This window comes from Bos grunniens, chromosome 5, assembly GCF_055505025.1.
Source record: "Bos grunniens cultivar Pamir isolate PY7600 chromosome 5, Bosgru_T2T1.0, whole genome shotgun sequence".
In the NCBI taxonomy this organism is placed as follows: Eukaryota; Metazoa; Chordata; class Mammalia; order Artiodactyla; family Bovidae; genus Bos; species Bos grunniens.
The window spans coordinates 36861199-36881288 of record NC_141169.1 but is presented as its reverse complement, the minus strand read 5'-3'; the positions used below and the strand labels follow the sequence as shown (position 1 = coordinate 36881288).

Below are 20090 nucleotides of genomic sequence, written 5' to 3'. Positions count from 1 at the left end.
TAAAGATGTGCTTTGACTACATATTGTCCATTATATTTACATATTTGAAATACTGAATTTCACCATGCATATGGATATTCACTGAAAGAACCTAAATAAATATTAGTAATAATAGTAACTAGCATATATTAAAACTAGCAATATTTTTAGCATTGTATAAACATTACCTTGTTAAATCCTCACAACAACCTTACGAGTTATGTACAGATAATGTAAATTGTTCCCAAAGTGACAGAGCTGGAGTTAGAAGCCAGGCAGTATAATTGCAGAAAATGTAAGATAGGGATAGTGAATGACGAACACACAGACGAAAAACAAGCGACAAGAAAAATAACAGCTTTGCAAAGATGTCTTCTTGAGAAGTAAAATAGGATGACATGAAAAAGAACGCTTGGGTGACTGTTTTTGATTGGGAGTTCAGGGAACACTTATCTGAGGTTTAAGCTGAATACTGTATGATGAGAAACCAGAAAAGCAAAAATGAGAATAGAGATTCAAAGGCCACAAAGCAGGAAGGAACTTGATATATCTAGGAACACGGACGGAATAGGCCTGAGTGAAAATGGTATCAGATGATATTGGAGATAGGAAAAGGTGAGATCATGTAAATAGAAGGGACGGTTTTGGATTTCATTCCAAGTATAATGAGACACCATTGGAGAGGTGAGTAATACAACTTGGATTATGTTAAACAGGCCATTTTGGTGCTCTGTGCAACATATCACAGAGTCAAAAACTACAAGCAGTAACTAAGCATGTCCGTGTAGTCCAAATAAGAGAGGACAGTTCTTTAAAGTGTGAATAATGGACATGGAGACAAGTGAACAAATTCAGGACATGTTTTTGCCTTTTTTCAACCTTTATTATTATTTTATTGCTGAAGTGAAATTGACATAAACATTTAATAATTTTAAAGTACACAACCAGTAACATTTGGTATATTCAAAATGTACAATTATCACCTCTATTCAGTTCCAAAACATTTGCATCACCCCAAAAGAAAATCCTGTACTCATTAGGCAGTTGCTCCTCATTTTTTCCTCCCTTAGATACCAATCTGTGTTCTGTCTACTTATTTACCTATTCTGGATATGTCATACAAATGGAACCATGTATGTAGCCTGTTATGAATGATTTATTTCACTGGGCATAGTATTTAGGTTTGTTTATGATGTATCCGGAGAAGGCAATGGCACCCCACTCCAGTACTCTTGCCTGGAGAATCCCATGGATGGAGGAGCCCGGTAGGCTGCAGTCCATGGGGTTGCACAGAGTCGGACATGACTGAAGCGACTTAGCAGCAGCAGCAGCAGCATGATGTATCATTTATTAATAATTTGTTACATTTTATTGTCAAAGAACATTCCATGTATGGATAAAACACATTTTATGGGGACTTCTCTGGCAGTTTGGTGGTTAAGACCTTGCCTCCCAATGCGTGGAGCACAGGTTTGATCCCTGGTCAGAGAGCTAAGAACCCAAGATCCCACATGCCTCACAGCCAGAAAACCAAAACGTAAGACAGAAGCAAAATTGTAACAAATGCAATAAAGACATTAAACACAGACACACACACATACACATTAATCATCAGTTGACTGCCTTTCTCAACAATTTCCTTCATTCTGTGCTTTGGTTTTAGTGTTCTTCATTTCCTAATTTCTTAACGTGCAAAGTTAACTTACTTGTTGGAGATCTTTTTAAACATAGGCATTTACAGCTCTTTTTCTGTAAACAGCACATCTGATAAGATTTTATTTGTTGTGTCTTTGGTTCATTCATTTTAAAATATTTTGCGGTTTCCCCTGCAATTTTTTCTTGATCCATTAGCTATTTAGGAGTGTGTTGTTTAATTTCTACATATTTTAGATTTTGACATTTACGTGACTTGTATATATTCTTTTGCATCTTGCTTTTTTTACTCAACGTTACATCTCTGAGTTCCCTCTGTGTTGTTGGTGTGCTCCATGCTCAGTTACTCAGTCATGTCCTACTGTTTGTGACACCATGGACTATAGCCCTTCAGGATCCTCTGTCCATGGAATTTTCCAGGCAAGAATATTGAAGTGGGTTGCCACTTCCTACTCCAAGGAATCTTCCTGATCCAGGGATAAAACCTGCATCTCTTGCGTCTCCTGCATTGACAGGTGGATTCTTTACCACTGAGCCACCTGGGAAGCCTGTGTTGTTGGTGTGCATTATTTATTTTCATCACTGTAAATATTTATTTGCATTAATACAAGGTAGTTTACATATCCATAGAATTAGTGCTGCCTCTAATTATCTTTTTGTTAGTCATTATGATCAATTATGCTAGAAATATTCTAGTGTCATCGCAAGAACTGTGGCTTGTATACTGTGGGCATTTTCAATTTTATTAAATAGCAGTAAATGGTTTTCGAAAGTGGTATAATAGTTTAAACAACATAATTCAGTTCACACTGCTCCATATCCTCATTGATAACTTGGTATTGTCAGACTTACATTTTTGTCAAACTAGTAGGTGTGTGGAAGTATTTCTTTGTGGTTAAAATTTTAATTTCCTTGAACTTTAATAATAAGAGTACAATTTCATATTAAGATTGACCCTTTTGTTTCTATCTTTTTCAGACATTAAATGAATTGGGAAACTTTCTCCTATGTTATATAATAATATTAACTTTACAGAAGTCTGGTGCCTAAGAGATGATTTCTTCTGCTCTATTGTCTGGCATTTAGACTAGAATGGTTTTGCGGTTTGTTATGTGATGTTTTATTGCCCTATAACTGATACATGCATTATGATAAAAACAAAAATTGAAGTGGCACCAAAAGACATAAAATAAAAAGCAAACCATTACCACCTCTAGTTTCACTCCTCACAGTGGCCATTTAAAACTCTTCCTGTATTTAGTTCTGTTTTTTCTAATCCTAAACAATTGTACTGAAAGTGAAACGGTTAATCTCTCAGTCCTGTCAGACTCTTTGCACCCCCTCGACCTGTAGCCCTCCAGGCTTCTCTATCCATGGGATTCTCCAGTCAAGAACACTGGAGTGGGTTGCCATTTCCTCCTCCAGGGAATCTTCTGGACCCAGGGATCAAACCCTGGTCTCCTGCACTGCAGGCAGATTCTTTACCATCTGACCCACTTTTTAATTGTATGAACTTTAAACAATAATAGTAACAAACTATCAAAACATAGCAAATTTACTCTCCTATACTTACCTAGTGGCTCAGATGGTAAAAGCATCTGCCTACAATGCGGGAGACCCAGGTTCCATCCCTGGGTCAGGAAGATCCCCTGGAGAAGGAAATGGCAACCCACTCCAGTACTCTTGCCTGGAAAATCCCATGGGTGGAGGAGCCTGGTAGGCTACAGTCCGTGGGGTTGCAAAGAGTCAGACATGACCAAAAGACTTCACTTTCACTTTTTCGATGCCTTCTAATGCCCCTCCAGCCCACTCTGCAGTGCTTCGTATTTATTTTCTTAGTATTGGCTCTTCTATTTCTTTCCTTTAAATAATGGCTCCATGTTTTTCTGTACCTTTTTGCCCTTCCACACTCTTCACACTTCTATCAGCTACATTATTTTTTTTATACTGTTGAGGTTAATTACACACTTGTCATTGGAACTGTAATTGCCTTCCATGTTTCATCTATTGATTCAGATCAACATTTGTAAACCCACTAATGATTTTTAAATTATATGTTATATTTTAAATTTGATCCATTGAAGAATCAAATAAAATGACTGATTATGCAATTAAGGCAATGACATTAAATCTGACATTCAGTGAAGACCATGTAACCAGTACCAATGTCAGACAGATTCTTCTTTTATACTCGAATAGCTGCCCAAAACCATGGATAGAAGGAGAAGAGAATAAAGAGAATTCTATCAGGCTTATTCCAACTACACCTCTCCTGGTTTTCATACCCGCTGTCTCCTTGCTTTGAGCTCCCTGGAATCTTACTGAAACGAAGGCCTACCAAGCCTCTGTCTGTGCCTCTGCTCCTGCTGCCTTCATTCTGAATCACACATATCCAAATCCAATTATCTTCTTCTTCTGAAAATTTATCAAAATCTTTCTCCTGCAAGTTCTCCTTGCTATTATGGATTTTCTTCCTTTTATGCTGCTGCTGCTGCTGCTAAGTCACTTCAGTCGTGTCCAACTCTGTGGGACCCCATAGACGGCAGCCCACCAGGCTCCCCTGTCCCTGGGATTCTCCAGGCAAGAACACTGGAGTGGGTAGATCATCACTAAAATATCAATGGAATTTGAAGTAGTTAACAAAAGAACGCAATTTATCATCTTGATGTAAAAGATGTTTATCTTTGGATATCCAAAAGTGAGTGAGAGAAGTCGTTCAGTTGTGTCTGACTCTTTGTGACCCCATGGACTGTAGCCTACAAGGCTCCTTTGTCCATGGAATTTTCCAGGCAAGAGTACTGGAGTGGGTTGTCATTTCCTTCTCCAGGGGATCTTCCCGACCCAGGGATTGAACCTGGGTCTCCCGCCTTGCAGGCTGATGCTTTACTGTCTAAGCTACCACGGAAGCCAATAGATTTCTAAATTTTCAGCTAGTTGGGGTTTAATATTTGCTAAAAGTCCCTAACTGTGCCACTACAAAAAAGGCTATTGGTAGAAAAGGTAAAAATTAAATGTATGACTTTTGATCCTAAAATAGCTTTCCAAACCTATCTTTTCAAATAGCCATAATCTATGCTTGTTTTTGGGAGAAGGCAATGGCACCCCACTCCAGTACTCTTGCCTGGAAAATCCCATGGATGGAGGAGCCTGGTAGGCTGCAGTCCATGGGGTCCCTAAGAGTCAGACACGACTGAGCGACTTCACTTTCACTTTCCACTTTCATGCATTGGAGGAGGAAATGGCAACCCACTCCAGTGTTCTTGCCTGGAGAATCCCATGGATGGAGAAGCCTGGTAGGCTGCAGTCCATGGAGTCGCAGAGTCGGACACGACTGAAGCGACTTAGCAGCAGCAGCATCATGCTTGTTTTTACATTTTAAAGGCAATAATCCAGTCATTCTTTAGTCTTATTTCTCTAAATTATCCAAAAGATATTCAAGGATAAAGCTAATATATATATACACACATATTTTTTCAAGTTCTTTGCCATTATGGTTTATTTATTAGATGAGCCAGCAAACTTAGTTGCTTCAGTCATGTCCGAATATTGGCAACTCCACGGACTGCAGCCCATCAGGCTCCTCTGTCCGTGGGATTTTCTAGGCAAGAAAACTGGAGTGCATTGCTATTTCCTCCTCCAGGGGACCTTCTTGATCCAGGGATCAAAGCCTAGTCCCCATCATTGCAGGCAGATTCTTTACCACTGAGCCGCCAGGGAAGCCCTATGTATAAGATATAGAATGTCAGTTATTGTACTATATAGCAGGACCTTGTTTATCTAATTTAACATACATCTATATCTATTTCTATATATCTATCTATATCTATAAATTAGCTTGTATCTGCTAATCTCAAACTCCTAATTTATCCCTCCCCACTCCCTTTCCCCTTTGGAAACCATAAATTGGTTTTCAATGTCTGTGAGTCTGTTTCTGTTTTGTAAATAAATTCATTTGTATCAAACTTTAGATTCGATGTATAAATGATATCATATGGTAGTTCTCTTTTTCTAACTTACTTCACTTAGTGTGATAATCTCTAGGTCCATCCATGTTACTGCAGTGGCATTATTTCCTTCTTTTCTATGGCTGAGTTTTTGGTCTCTATGTATTGTGCTTTGCAGAGACATTACTTTGTCAACAAAGGTCCATCTAGTCAAGGCTATGGTTTTTCCAGTAGTCATGTATGGATGTGAGAGTTGGACTATAAAGAAAGCCGAGTGCCAAAGAATTGATGCCTTTGAACTGTGGTGTTGGAGAAGACTCTTGAGAGTCCCTTGGACTTAAAGGAGATCCAACCAGTCCATCCTAAAGATCAGTCTTGGGTGTTCATCGGAAGAACTGTTGTTGAAGCTGAAACTCCAGTACTTTGGCCACCAGATGCAAAGAGCTGACTCATTTGAAAAGACCCTGATGCTCGGAAAGATTGAGGGCAGGAGGAGAAGGGGATGACAGAGCATGAAATGATTAGATGGCATCACCAACTCAATGGACATGAGTTTGGGTAAGCTCCGGGAGTTGGTGATGGACAGGGAGGTCTGGCGTGCTGCAGTTCACGGGGTCGCAAAGAGTCGGACACAACTGAGCAACTGAACTGAACTGAACTGATTGTACTGTTCTGTATTTGAGCTTCAGCTCTATGGCAGCATTCCCCAATCCCACCTTCTCTGTACATCTCACCTCTTCTCAAGGTGGCCCATCTGGGGTCTGGAAACAGGAAGAATGTAGGAAGAAAGAGTCCCCACTAGCTAGTACCAACATTTTAGCCTCCTATATCCCACAATGAACAGTTTGAACTATTATCACAAACATAAGAAAAATAGAGGTTTGACATTTCTTTTGAAGGTTCCCATCCATTGTGCTATAATAGTGCTTATTGGACTCACGCAGTCCCAACATCTTGTTATCAAACACGCAGTTAAATTCATGTGACATCATCAGTGTTGAATGATCTATGCATGAGAAAAGAATATAACATCTAACAGTGGAAATGAAGGAAAAGGGATGACCTTCTAAAATCTCTAAACTGGAAAGGAAGGCAGAGTGGCACTACAGCCTTTTGCTCTTAGATGAGGAATGGATGGTATTAGAGAGCTAAGTACCTAAACCGTAGCTTTAAGGAATGAGGACAGTAGACTTGGTGAAATGTACATGTTTGAACTGGATGAATTCAGTTCATTCAAATTTTATTTATTAAAAAAAAAAAAAAAACACAGGAAAAAACCTCCCTTTGAAAACTACCTACCAGAGACTCATGCACCTCAGATCCTTTAAATTTCTTGAAATTATCATATGATGAGAAGTTTTGAAAATCACCTAATTTCATTAGATTAATGGAGGATACTTTCCAAGTTTCCATTGGGCCAAATCAGATATTTCTGTGCCTGTATGAGCACATCAGAGTGGATGGCCCTTTTATCTCATAATGCCACCAAACAAAGCACAGAAAATTATTACCAATGAGAAATATGGGTTTGTGTATTAAACACATCATCTCTAATTAAAAAAAAAAAAAAACATTTAAGTCTTATAATTCAAAAGAAAATTTCCTTAACTATTTGAGAATAAGATAATATATATTAGCTTTATGCTTGAATACCTGTTGAATAATTTGGAGAAATAAGACTAAAGAATGATTGGATTATTGCCTTTAAAATGTAAAAACAATATTTAAAATGTTCATTTATCGTATATATATATCCCTCACAATGTCATAAATAGGCAAGCCAGAATAGCAAAGTGGCTGAAAGCTTGGCATTGAAGTCAGAGATGTACCTATATGCACACTCAGTTGCTTCAGTCGTGTCCAACTCTTTGGAGACCCTGTAGCTCGCCAGGCTCCTCTGTCCACGGGATTCTCCAGACAAGAATGCTAGAGTCTGTGGCCGTGCCCTCCCCCAGGGGATCTTCCCAACCCAGGATTCAAACCTGCATCTCTTACATCTCCTGCACTAGCACCACTTGGGAAGCCCCTAAGCCAGAGATACCCCGATTTAAATCTAAGCTCCCTATTTGATTTAAATCTAAGCTTTGTGATCTTGGGCAGGTTATTTAATTTCTGAAAGTCTAGTGTTCCTTATGCAAAATGAGGTGATTAATAGTACTTACCTCATAGGATTGATTATATGAGAATTGAGTGCAATAATATACTATCTACTACATTATAACTGCTATCATTATCATTTACTTCTTCATCATCATCATAAACATTGTCACCATTTCAGAGATAAAAAATTAAGCCTCACTCTTCTGAGTACACATAAATAAGTACTCTAAGCTATGACCATTTTTTGTCTTTCCTTTGACACGTTTTCTTTTTAATATATATGAAGAGCTTTTCTCATAGAGTAGATCCTGACTAATAACCTTTTAGAGCAAAGATAGTTAAATTTAACTAAGAGAAATTGCTTTTAGGTATTAGATGGCATTTTAACATGCTTGAATGCACTTTGAAAGCATCTTTCTCTCTTGTTATATTTTAAGAAAAGACATTGAAAGGACCTTCCCTCTACAATTATTTGTGCATTTGAAGACAAGTAGCTGGGCCAAGTTTTCTTCTAAGGCTAATTTTTTTTTTTTTTTTAATTTAAGTGAGCATTTTCCTGTGAATAGATGTTCCACGGAAGCCTGAGTTTATTTTCCAGATTGGATAGGTAACGATTTTGACTGATCTCAATTATGTCAGATATCAAGAGCTAAGCATTTCTATTCTGTATCTAGCCTGGAAATATTTCCAGTAAGCAATTGTTTTAGGATTCCAAGAATCCTAAATTTCTAGAGCTGTATTAGTTTTCTATTGCTTCATAACACATTACCACAAACTTAGTGTCTAAAAAAACAACAACGTATTTTTTTCTTATATCCTGTAGGTCAGGTCTGGTATTATGTGGCTGGATTCTCTGCTCAGACTTTAGACGGGTTGTCAGCTGGCTTCTCATCTGGAGACATGGTCCTCTCCAAGCTCATTTTTGTTGTGGGCAGCTTTCACTTCCTTGTGATTATAGGACTAGCATCCCCATTTTTGTGCTGCCTGCCAGGGCTGCTTCCTGCTCCTAGAGGAGAATAACCCCCTCCATGTCAACAACAGAGAAGCCTCCCTCTCACACTGCAGAGCTCTCCATTTCCCTTTACTGCTACCACTCTCTGCTCTGAAAGAGCTCATGTGGTTGGGTTAGGCCCACCCAGATAATCTCCCATTTGGTTAACCAAAGGCAAAGTAATCAGTAATCTTCATTAAATATGCAAAAATCCCTTCTGATATGTAAAGTAATATAATCACAAGAATGATATCTCACAATATTTGTAGATTCTGCACAGACTCAAAGGGAGGAGATTGTACACGGACAAGGATCACTGAAGGTCCTCTTAGATTTTGCCTGCTCCCAGCACCCAGCGAAATACCAGAGGGTATATAGGTTTCTTTGGCTCTCTAAAGAAAGACAGCTCATAATCTGTTCTCACACCAACTTTCTTTCCAGCTTCCCTATTTCAATAACTATCATCCAGGTTTAGCATGAGTTCTATTAATTTTCCTTTCAAATATATATGCATATATATTTTATCCTCTGTATCATTATAACCATACCATTCATGCTTTACTGCAATTGTCTATGTTCTATTCTTTCTCAGTCTGTGCTTCAACTTCCCTCCAGGACTGAAGCTATTCAGCAAAATGATGATTTTGCTTGAGATATTTGAGTAAATACCAATAAAATTGTCAATTACTGGTTAATTGCAACCAAATGGTCTTAAATTGATTTTCCAGATAATTTCCTCAATTGTCTCTTCCTCTTTGCTAATAGAGATCCTGGGAGCAGAACACAAATTAGGCCCATGTCTGAGTTTACATCCAATTTTGCAATTTTCAAAGGAGTCTATATGTTAAAGAAAAAAGTGTCCTCAACAGTGGTCCATCTTCAGTCTTTATCCTGTAAAACCTCTACCTAGTAGTTGGCTGTTTTGACCACATATTCATTCTTGAAATTATCTTTCTGGCTTCAATAATGTTGTTTCTTTGGCTGCCCTGAGTTTTCATCGTGGCCCTCTGGTTCTTCATTGCAACTCTCCGGCTTTTCTTATTGGGCTTAGCTGCCCTCTGTCTTGTGGAATCTGAACCTATGTTTTCTGCACTGGAAGGTGGATTTTTAACCATTGGACCTCCAAGGAAATCCCCTACAGTATTGTTTTATTTTGGATTTCTTCATATATCATGTCATATGTCTGTGGCCTTCTCATCCGCCAACCATCTCTGGATATACCATAAAAAAAGATGATCCTTAAGATTCTGTCATTGACTTTCTGGTTTTTTTTTTTTTTTCCTTTTTTTATCTGAAAAATCTTATTAAGCTTCATGTTTTTAACAATTATGGGTTCTTACGTTGGCTCAAAAATAAAGAATCCACCTGCAATGCAGGAGATGTGTCAGGAGCCATGGCTCCAATCCCTGGGTGGGGAAAATCCCCTGGAAAAGGAAATCGAAACCCACTCTAGTTTTCTGGCCTGGAAACTCTCATTGGACAGAGGAGTCTGACAGGCTGCAGTACATGGAGTCACAAAAGAGTTGGACATGACTCAGCAACTAAATACACATTTTAACAATTACTTGTATTTGAATGAACCAAAATCCAGGGCCTGATCTTTCCTTGGCCCAAATTCCTATCGCCAGCTGACTATTGATCATTTCTATATGGATGTCCTACCAGCCCCTTAAACTCAACAAGGTGTTCAAAACAGGATTCAAAATATTTCATTCCTGCTTTCTTTCATATTTCTCACTTCAGTGAATAACTTCACAATCTTTTTAGTCACACAGTCTAGAAACTTTGGAAATATCTGTCACTCTTCCTAAATGTTTCACTACTACTCACTACTACTATTTCCATATTTTCTTTCAAATTTGTCTTTTATCTGCAATATCCATTCCACTATTGCAATCTGCTCATTTTTAAGTCCAATTTCATTAAATGTCCTAGCTACTTTTCATACCTGAATAAAAATAAATCAGATATTCCTGAAAACTTCCATAGCAGCATGGTTTTTGCTTAACTTTGGATTTGTTTGTGTATGTTTCCTTCCTTTAGCTGGTGATATGTTCCTTAAAGGCAAAGATCAGTGCTATGTCCCTTCAATTTATGTCTGTGCCTTACATACTCAAATATTTCTTGAATTTTCTGTGTCCATGCATGTGTTACAGTATGACTTTCTTATTCAAAAAGCAATACTATTTGTCAGTCTTGTACATTACCTGAAATAGCATTATTTTCTCAAGGAGCTATCTAAATTCTTAATAAAATTACACTTTTACACAGCTTCAAAATTCTCCACTGATTTGACCAGATAAGATGGATGACCTACTTTTCAAATGCCAGCAATCTACTATTAATTAAATCAAATTTTTAAGTTGGTTCTCTGACTAATGCTGACATGCTCTTTCCCTCTTTTTTAGTGAAGTTTTTTTTTTTTTCTTTCTAGTTTGTCCTGAATTATTTATAAACAAATAAAAGATTCTTCACAGGTTCCCAAGAGAAAATAAATATATATCTGCAGTAATAAAGCTTTAGATGTTTTAAAAAATCTTTTCTGTTAGAATTCAAGAATGGAGCATGTCTCTTATGAATCCTAATATTAATTTTTTGATCTTTCATTGTGATATGACATAATTTCCTTTACATATGTTTGTATGACTGTTGGGAATTTTTCTATTCCTGTGGTCTATTTTGTCATCTTCTTTCATAAAAGTATTTTATGTTTGTAATATCTGCTTTCCTAGCTATTACATTATCCCCAATGTCTTTGAAAAGATTCTTTCTTCCAGGAGTACTTAAGTTCTGAAAGCATTCTTCCCAGTGGACAGTCTCCTGATAATACATCTTCAAGAGATATTTGAAAAGATACTGAAAATATACTTTTGGCCTTGGCTTGACTTATGTAAACATCTTGGCTTCAACGAAGTCATGTAATTTTACCTGAACCTCCATTTTTAACCCAGTATATAAATTCATCCCATTTTTTAAAACAAATAAAGCGTAGTTGGGTTCTGCTTACCCCATAAGATCCTAGTTTCTCTTCTTTTTTAAAAAGTAAATTTAACAGGAAAACATGAAACATGGTATGTTTAACTCAAAATTTCTGCTTGGCATTTTTAAAAGTCAAAAATATGTTTGGAATATCATAGCTCTCATTGTGTTTTCATTAAATAAACAAACAGGGGTATAGTTCTTGCTGGCATTATTTGTAGTTAATAGGCATTTATGTATAGCTTTATCTTTATTACCACTTTCATTACTGATTTGTGGTAACATTTTATACCTGAGGTAACAATTAATAGAGTATGTTTCACATGCTTTCTTCTATTGAATTGGTGAATTATTTCGTATGTACATGGTAATTCACTAGGAAGAAAAATTGGGTTGGTGAGTTTACTAAGAGACAGAATTAGCATGCCCGTTAGGTCCATGAAACCTAATTTTGCATTGCACAGGTCTCTTCCTTTGCTCTGTAAATACTGGAGGAAGTACCATCAGTCACAGAAGTATCTGAGCTTGGGGACAGGTGAGGAATAAGCACTTTTCCTCCACTCAGTTCAGTTCAGTTCAGTCGCTCAGTCATGTCCAACTCTTTGCAACCCCATGAACCACAGCATGCCAGGCCTCCCTGTCCATCAACAACTCCTGGAGTTTACCCAAACTCATGTCCATTGACTAAGTGATGCCATCTAACCATCTCATCATCTGTCATCCCCTTCTCCGGCCTTCAATCTTTCCCAACATCAGCGTCTTTTCAAATGAGTTAGCTCTTCGCATCAGGTGGCCAAAATATTGGAGTTTCAGCTTCAACATCAGTCCTTCTAATGAACACCCAGGACTGATTTCCTTTAGGATGGACTTATCGGATCTCCTTGCAGTCCAAGGGACTCTCAAGAGTCTTCTCCAACACCACAATTCAAAAGCATCAATTCTTCGGCTCTCAGCTTTCTTTATAGTCCAACTCTTACATCCATACATGACTACTGGAAAAATCGCAGCCTTGACTAGACAGACCTTTGCTGACAAAGTAATGTCTCTGCTTTTTAATATGCCATCTAGGTTGGTCATAACTTTCCTTCCAAGGAGTAAGCATCTTTTAATTTCATGGCTGCAATCACCATCTGGAGAAGGAAATGGCAACCCACTCCAGTATTCTTGCCTGGAAAATCCCATGGATGGAGGAGCCTGATAGGCTACAGTCCATGGGGTCGCAAAGAGTCGGACACGACTGAGAGACTTCACTTCACTTCAATCACCATCTGCAGTGATTTTGGAGCCCCAAAATATGAAGTCAGACACTGTTTCCACTGTTTCCCCATCTATTTGCCATGAAGTGATGGAACCGGATGCCATGATCCTAGTTTTCTCAATGTTGAGCTTAACTATATTAAATAAATTGATTTATTCTTAGTGTTTTTAAAATATCACTAATGTGCCAGTAATTGATAATTAATAATGGATGACACAGCCAAATCCAAAGAACTTTGCAGTGTACTAAGTAATTTTTTCCTAAAACATGTGTTTTGTTCTTACGAAACACAGAGAAACTAATTTGATTTCTTCTGACCAAAACTAACTGTGCTCTATATCAATAAGCTACTTTTAAGTACCTCTGAGTAAACTAACATCACTCAGACACAGCTAGAGAAATTCAGGCCACTAAAAGGAATGTGGCCATTTCATTTGCCACCTCTTATGTCAGAAGAACTGTACAAAAAAGATCTTCACGACCCAGATAATCATGATGGTGTGATCACTGACCTAGAGCCAGACATCTTGGAATGTGAAGTCAAGTGGGCCTTAGAAAGCATCACTACAAACAAAGCTAGTGGAGGTGATGGAATTACAGTGGAGCTATTCCAAATCCTGAAAGATGATGCTGTGAAAGTGCTGCACTCAATATGCCAGCAAATTTGGAAAACTCAGCAGTGGCCACAGGACTGGAAAAGGTCAGTTTTCATTCCAATCCCAAAGAAAGGCAATGCCAAAGAATGCTCAAACTACCACACAATTGCACTTATCTCACACGCTAGTAAAGTAATGCTCAAAATTCTCCAAGCCAGGCTTCAGCAATATGTGAACCGTGAACTTCCAGATGTTCAAGCTGGTTTTAGAAAAGGCAGAGAAACCAGAGATCAAATTGCCAACATCCACTGGATCATAGAAAAAGCAAGAGAGTTCCAGAAAAGCATCTATTTCTGCTTTATTGACTATGCCAAAGCCTTTGACTGTGTGGATCACAATAAACTGTGGAAAATTCTGAAAAAGATGGGAATACAAGACCACCTGACCTGCCTCTTGAGAAATCTGTATGCAGGTCAGGAAGCAACAGTTAGAACTGGACATGGAACAACAGACTGGTTCCAAATAGGAAAAGGAGTTCGTCAAGGCTGTATATTGTCACCGTGTTTATTTAACTTATATGCAGAGTACATCATGAGAAACACTGGACTGGCAGAAACACAAGTTGGAATCAAGATTGCCAGGAGAAATATCAATAACCTCAGATATGCAGATGACACGACCCTTATGGCAGAAAGTGAAGAGGAACTCAAAAGCCTCTTGATGAAAGTGAAAGTGGAGAGTGAAAAAGTTGGCTTAAAGCTCAACATTCAGAAAACGAAGATCATGGCATCTGGTCCCACCACTTCATGGGAAATAGATGGGGAAACAGTAGAAACAGTGTCAGACTTTATTTTTCTGGGCTCCAAAATCACTACAGATGGTGACTGCAGCCATGAAATTAAAAGACGCTTACTCCTTGGAAGGAAAGTTATGACCAACCTAGATAGCATATTCAAAAGCAGAGACATTACTTTGCCAAAAAAGGTTCATCTAGTCAAGGCTATGGTTTTTCCAGTGGTCATGTATGAATGTGAGAGTTGGACTGTGAAGAAGGCTGAGCGCCGAAGAATTGATGCTTTTGAAGTGTGGTGTTGGAGAAGACTCTTGAGAGTCCCTTGGACTGCAAGGAGATCCAACCAGTCCATTTTGAAGGAGAACAGCCCTGGGATTTCTTTGGAAAGAATGATGCTAAAGCTGAAACTCCAGTACTTTGGCCACCTCATGCAAAGAGTTGACTCATTGGAAAAGACTGTGATGCTGGGAGGGATTGGGGGCAGGAGGAGAAGGCGACGACAGAGGATGAGATGGCTGGATGGCATCACTGACTCGATGGATGTGAGTCTGAGTGAACTCCGGGAGTTGGTGATGGACAGGGAGGCCTGGCGTGCTGCGATTCATGGGGTCGCAAAGAGTCGGACACGACTGAGTGACTGATCTGATCTGATCTGATGTCAAAATTGCCAATGGCCAGGACTCCACATTAAGTTGCAATGGTTGGACACTGCAGAACTCCAAGGGGCATTGTTTATGTAGATTAGCATGCCAGGACCCTGTCCACATAAATTACAATCTGCATGGCCAGATGACCCAACCCAGAGGTACCTTTTTCAGCCACCTCTTTCATGCCCTTTCAGAAACAAGTGTTGCTAAGTAGCTTCTGCATTTCAACTTGTTCACTGCTTTTTGAGCTCCTGCTGTATTCAGGGCACTTTTCTTCATCGAATAATAGAGAGATATAAAGATAAATAACACATAAACGTATAGTTTAATGGACAACATTAAAGTCTAATAATTTCCTTTACCGTCTCCAAATCCCAATAGAGCCACAAACAAGATAAGTTTAATAACTGCATCTTGTTTCACAGGATCCTATCTTAACACATGTGTTCAGGTTGGCCAAGAAGTGACTATAGCATTAAAGAAAGCCACGTGAGAAGCTGTGTCCTTTCCCTAGGTCACTAAGCAAGCATCACCTCTGTCTTCCCTTGGTGCTTCTTGCTCCTAAGAGTGGGAAACAGGAAGGACACTAAAATCATTTCCTTATGGACTTCTAAGGAGCCATCTTGACTTCATTAGCTAGATGATGGTGCTGAGTATACCCATGAATTTCAGGATGAGCTGGCTGGAGGACCCAAGTGGTGATTGTTTTACTTACAGAGTTGCAGTGGTAATACTGATCATTAAAACAAGCAAAATGGAAAGTGTCAGGATTCTCTCATGGCCATCTCTCAAGTCACAGCTTCTGTGTGCTGGTAGTTGGTATTCCAAATGGAACTGGATGTTTGAACTGGCTCTCAGTTTTACAATGGAAAGTAAAGAAGAGTATTCTTCTATTTATGCCTGCTTGTTTTATTTTCCCCTCTAAACAACATAGTGAGAAATAATGATATTAAATCATTTTAAATTCTATTGGCATGTCACATTTCATTTTATGTGTTTAGTACTTTAACATATCAAACTATAACTAAATTGTAAGATTAAATTTGCCATCTTGATCCATGCATTCATTCTTTTTTATAGTGATAACATTAGAATTTTCATTTTTAATAAGATTCACAGATTTTTATTTTCTTATGAGAAATTATAAAATACTATCTAACTTGTTTTGATTGAGCTCCAACATTTTAACACAAGTACTATAGAAAGAAATTAAAGTGATTTTTAGTTCTTTTAGCTGTTACAGTAATTGTGCAACATAATCAGAAAAAAATATGATATTCATGACTGGAATAAAAGATTATAAACATTTTAGAACATGAGTAATGGCTAATCTAGTAAAACATATGAAAACATTTATTATGTTGAATCACATGAAATTGCTGTTTTTAGTAGGATAAAACATGATCAAATTTTGATGATTTTGTTTTACTCAACATATAATATATGAGTTAGGAGATTCTCTACATCCCTGCTGCCTGGTTTAGTCAAAATGAAATTGTGTGATGATTAACACTGAGTTAGCCCTCTGTGGATAATCCAAGCTCAATGCCAATTCTTCTCTCTCTTGATTTAATCTCTGATTTCAGGCTATTTAACTGTTCAATAAGTCTGTCTTACAGTGGTTATGAATGGAAGAGGGAAAGCAACGTTAACTAATTTAGTTACTTAAAATAGAAGTTCGGTATTTTTTCAAAAATCAAGAAATTAGAGTGAAAGAATGGTTAAGACTATGAATTAAACCACTATTGGGGAATTATCTTGATTCATTTACATGCACTACTCTGTTTCCAATCAACATACATAATAGATATTTGAGTCGATTATAAAGTATGTTTACAGATGAGATCCATATGATATTAAATTTTTTAGCATATCTGCAGATTTTTAGCTAAAGAGAGAAAGTAGTTTACTACAGGGCAAGTCCTGGCTCAGAGTCAGTTCTCATGGTAGTTCTGTCCCTGGCAGTCCCTGTGACATGAGCAAGTTCCCTAACCTCTCTGGAAGCATTTAATTTTCTCATTTAACTGACAACTCCTAGTGCACATATAAATTCACAATTCCATAGCAACCCTGTGGTTCCCAGGAACCCACCCCAAAGATTGGGAAGCAGTGAATTAGAAAAGCTCTTTTAACCCTTCTTGGTCTCACATTCTAATTCCTATTAATTTAAGAGGAGTTAGCAGCAATTGAGGGAAAGCAAACACACTGGAAATTTGAAAACATGGAAGTGAGACTAACCACTTGAGCTGATAATTATGTGTGAGTTCTTTCTGTTTGACTGGTGGCCAGAAACCAGAGACAGTGGAATTGATGAGCCAGGATGTCCTGCTGCTGCTGGCTGCAGCTTGAAAGGAAATAATCCAGATAATTGTTTAATTGGATGCTATTTAAAAAGAGAAGTTGGAACTCCCAAGAATCATGATCCAGAGTAAACATCTTTTCAACCATATTGGTTAAATAAAAACCAAAGGATGCTGCATTGATGGCTAGCATCCATGAGGTTCCACTTTCACTTCCATTTTTACTATCCCTATTAACCATTTCCTGTCAGTTCTTGTTGGAGGCTGTGCCACTTTTACTTTTCAATGTTAAGCATTCCTGGATGATAACTTTCCAACATTATACTTACATTAATAATAAAAATGGAAAATGAGTGAGATCTTAGCTACGGATCTAGTAACGAGAGGGTAAAATCAAGTGCTTCAAAGGAGAGGCAGTATGTACAACAGTTATGACACAGATTTTCATGAGTCAGCCTGGGTTTGAGTCATCTTATATCTTTTATTTTATATAATTGATAAAATCCATAGCACAGGTTCAGTTAACTGAACTTTCTCTCAGTTTCTGCAGTTGCAATTTGGAGTTAGTCGATATTGAATTGTAGTAAGAATTATACACACACACACACACACACACACAAGAATTATACTAGTTAATTTGTGTAAGGCTCCTATACCAGTCCCTGACACATTGCAGGTGGCATGACTATAATTTTTTGTTGTTTTTTAGTTGTGTCTGACTCTTTTGCAACCCCATGGACTGTAATGTGCCAGGCTCCTCTGTCTATCGAATTTCCCAGGCAAGAATACTGGAATGGGTTACCATTACCTTCTCCTGAGGATCTTCCCAACCCAGGGATCGAACCCACGTCTCCTGCACTGCAGGCAGATTCTTCACCACTGAGCCACCTAGGAAGCCCAAGACTATAATAGTAATTTGTTATTGTTACTGTTTCCTTCATAGAAGTTTCACATAAAAGTGACTATTTTTGTATAGCCTAATACAGTCATGGCTCTTTGAAACTGATGCTTTAACTGAATTATCATAGCATGGTACAATCCATCAGTTTTATAAGAGGTGGCTCAGAAAAACAAACCACAAGCAACAGTTTTGCTTCCACAAACTGTCTATATCTTATCTATGTCTAGATAAGGCATTGAATGTAATTTTGGAGGTGGAATAACCAATTAATGGATTTTGATAAACCCTTTTCCTTTTCTATATTCCATCCTCTTGACTTTATTTTTAGAGCTCCTTCTCTGAGCTGTATGCATTCATATTTAATGATTGCCATTTTTATTCTTTTCATAGTATTAAATATTAAATATCAGGCAGAATACTTCCTTTAATTTCTCTTTGGAGTAATAAAATATTATCAGTAACTTTCTCTTGAGATTTGTAGCAATACTCTTTGTCAAAACAGAAGTAATTAATAAAGCCAGGAAAGCACCTAGGAAAAGCTCTTAGGAAGAGTATTATTATTTATTGGCTAAATAAAATATATAAAATAAACTAAACATCTAAGACATGAATTGGTATACATTTGGTCTCAAGAAGCTCTGAGACATTCTGGTCTCAGGAAGTTCTATAAAGCTCTGAACCTCTACAACAGATATTATGATAAGTTCTAATTACCAAAGAGTTTTAATGATTACTTTTAGTGACTTAATTCACAGTGAGATTATTAGCATGAGTAAAAATGACTCCCTTGAACAGACTGTGGTTAACAAGGAAAGGGGAGGGATGAACTGGGAGTTTCAGAATTAGCAGATGCAACAATTTTGTATACAGTGGATAAAAAACAAGGTCCTACTGTATAGCACAGGGAACTGTATTCAGTACCCTGTGATAAACCATAATGGAAAATATGAAAAATAATATATATATGTATGTGTGTGTGTGGGGGGTGTGTATGTGTGACTGCATCACCTGGCTGTACAACTGAAATTGACACAGCATTGTAAATCAACAATTCTTCAATAAAATACATTTAAAAACAAAATAACTCTTGTGAATTTTTTAATAGGTGAGGCTTGTGATTATTCATCAAACACTTATTTCAAAATCTCATATTTTGTCACCTAAAAATATGCCTCTGCATTAATATTTAATTTTACAGTATCAGTTTACTTACTTAGACCAATGGGGTAACATTAAATATGAATTCCTATGTAATCAACTGTCTTCACAAAAATAAGATTTCAGGTGTCTCTTGGGGAAAGTGCAGCAATGACATTAAAAATACTAACCTATCAACCAGGCTCAGACCAACAGGATGGATGCTAGCCTTGGAGCCGTAACCCTGTTTCACCAAGACTTCACCCTCTTGTACTGGATAACAGGAAGGTGGGGGAGCCTTGTGAAATAGGCAGAAAAGGACGAGCTTGAGAGAATTGGGATCCCAACCATTTACCAACCTTGTACCAGACAGGGAAGCCTGGCGTGCTGCAGTCTATGGGATCGCAAAGAGCTGGACAAGACTGAGTGACTGAACAACTGTTATACAGTGTATACTAAGAAGTATATATATTCATAGCATCCTTGTGAAACACACATATAAAAAGCCAAGAGTGGTGAGGAAATACCTTTATTACCAAAAAAGAGCTTCAAAAAATAGTCAATATCTATCTATTCTTCATGAAAGTTGTTAAATTTTTGTTGACAAAAGAAATTGTAATTTGATTCAAATTTGCTTAAAGTTTCTCAAACTCAAAAAGACAAAAACAAATTGACTTAAAATTTGTTTAAAATTCCATTGTTCTTATGTTTGACTATATAATATTTGCAATTTCTTTCTGTTGTAGTTTAATAATTATTTAGGATTTCTCTCATGTTCATTTAATCCATTTGGATTTCAGGAAATGCTCAAA

General features: G+C 37.6%; 1 protein-coding gene across 17 annotated transcripts in view; it reads left to right on the top strand.

The window, feature by feature from the left end:
• Positions 1 to 20090, top strand: part of TMEM117 (transmembrane protein 117) — a 675006-nt gene that overhangs the window by 465973 nt on the left and 188943 nt on the right. The gene's annotated exons all lie outside the window — the stretch shown is intronic.